This window comes from Octodon degus, unplaced genomic scaffold (genome assembly GCF_000260255.1).
Source record: "Octodon degus isolate 3935 unplaced genomic scaffold, OctDeg1.0 scaffold00320, whole genome shotgun sequence".
NCBI classification, from domain to species: Eukaryota; Metazoa; Chordata; class Mammalia; order Rodentia; family Octodontidae; genus Octodon; species Octodon degus.
The window spans coordinates 482,626-484,535 of record NW_004524896.1 but is presented as its reverse complement, the minus strand read 5'-3'; the positions used below and the strand labels follow the sequence as shown (position 1 = coordinate 484,535).

Below are 1,910 nucleotides of genomic sequence, written 5' to 3'. Positions count from 1 at the left end.
GACGTGGAAGGGTTTTACGCCTGTCACACAACATGTTATACCCTGACATGACCCATTTCAGCTGGGGGTTTCCACATTTTTATGTGGCTGTCACAGAACCTGTCACATCCTCCTATCTGTTCTCAAGCACTCCACACCGATCCCTAGGAAAGGGGAGACTAACAGCCAAGGGTAGAGCTGTGTCCCCTAATCCCAGAACTCTAGGAGGCTGAGTGAGGAGGATCAAAAGTTCAATTCCTGCTGGGGGCATTTAGCAAAATGTTCTCTACAAATACACACAAAAAAACCCAAAATCAAGCAAGGGCTGTGGATGTAGCTAAGTACGAAGGCCTTGGCGTGAACCCCCAGTTCCGAGGAATAGAAGATCTCTCAGTACTGGGTGCCAAATTTCAACTGGACTTCTGGGACAATGCTGGAGTGGTAAGCAGCTTTCCCTAAGACTTGCTTTCTAGATACTGGAATATAGCAATGAGAAGAACAGGAGGGGAGATGTGGGTCCCCTAGATCCAGGAAGGATCTGGATTAAGAGCCGAAGCCCACAGAGAGAGAGAGAAGAAAGAGACTCAGCCACAGGTGAGCGCATCAGCTGCAGCTTCTCCCTGAGCCAGGCTTCACCGCATGGGAGAATCAGACACAAGGCGGTGCGTGGCCACCCCAGAGGCCTCCAAGCAAGGACGCAGCGGTGCAAGGGGACGTGCACGTGGAGGACTGTGCTGGCTGGCAGTGAGTCCCGCGAGACTCGATGTCCAGGGGACAGGCCAACTGGCAGCGACCCATCTTGGAGAGGGGCCAACAGAGCTGGGACTCAGAATAACTGTGGGTGCATCTGGCAGGTCCCGGCTCAGTTCAAGCCCGCAGAAGGCACCCAGACTGCTGTAGGCTCAGTGGGTCAGGTCTCAGCCTCCTGGCCCCAAACCAGCCTGAAGGTCAGGGAAAATAAAGGGGGAGCGTCGCTGAGATTGTCGGCTTCACCCCCACAAAGCTACTGCTGGGTGCTCGGGTGAATCAACATGGATCTGGACTCTCTCCTGCATTCTCTGCCAGTGACAGCAGAGACAAACCTTGAAGTAGACATTTTTTTTCTCTCTCTCTTTTCTTGTTTGTTTTTTCTCTTCATTGTTTGACTTTGTTTTTATATGAGTATGAATGTGGTTTTTAGGTTTTTTCTGGGTGTTGTTCTGTTCTGTTCTTTCTTTTATTTCTTCCTTAGCCTCTCTCCTTCCTGTCTTCAACACCAGCTTCCCAAAGTCTGCATGATCGATCTCACTTTGTCCCCCGACTTGTTTTGGTTTCTTTCAGCCTTGCTTTTAGCCCCTTCCTCTCTGCTATTTCTCTGTTTCCCTCCTAACCTTTTTAAAACTGTTTTCCCCAAAGGTAAAATTGACATGTTGAGGGATTATTTATCACATAAAATTTCCTGGTTTGTCTTAGATTTAGTTATAGAACCACAACCTAGTTCTTACAGTTACAGGCTGCAAACTAAAGGTTACCACGGTGTAATCTGCTTGGGTGTGCTTGATGCTGTGTTTACTGCTGATCGTACCACTTTAGCCCAAGTGACATCATGTTCTAACCAGTTGCTCTTCCTGGTACAACAAGACTGAGATTGCCTAAAGGTCATAAAAAAAAAAAGCTGAGGGCCCAGGCCAAAGGACCAGGGACTGAGTCAAATAGGCAGCCACTTCTCATCCCCAGTAAACTGAAGATGTAGAATCTTCCAACAGCCTTAAAACCCAAAAACCAGGTACACCTGGAGGATAACTTGGAGTGCTCATTTTCTAAGGGGTTCTAAATACTAGCAATAAAGCAACACATCACAGGCAATGTACAAACAGCATCCCAGAAATTAAATTTTAAAAAGAGCCCCAGCCACATAGCTCAGTGGATTAAAGCACCTGCTTAGGCAGACA

The 1,910-nt window shown here is 47.9% G+C and overlaps 1 protein-coding gene across 1 annotated transcript in view; it reads right to left on the bottom strand.

Moving 5' to 3' along the window:
- Ptprh (protein tyrosine phosphatase, receptor type H) overlaps positions 1-1,910 on the bottom strand; it is a 38,335-nt gene that overhangs the window by 30,937 nt on the left and 5,488 nt on the right. The window lies entirely within an intron of this gene.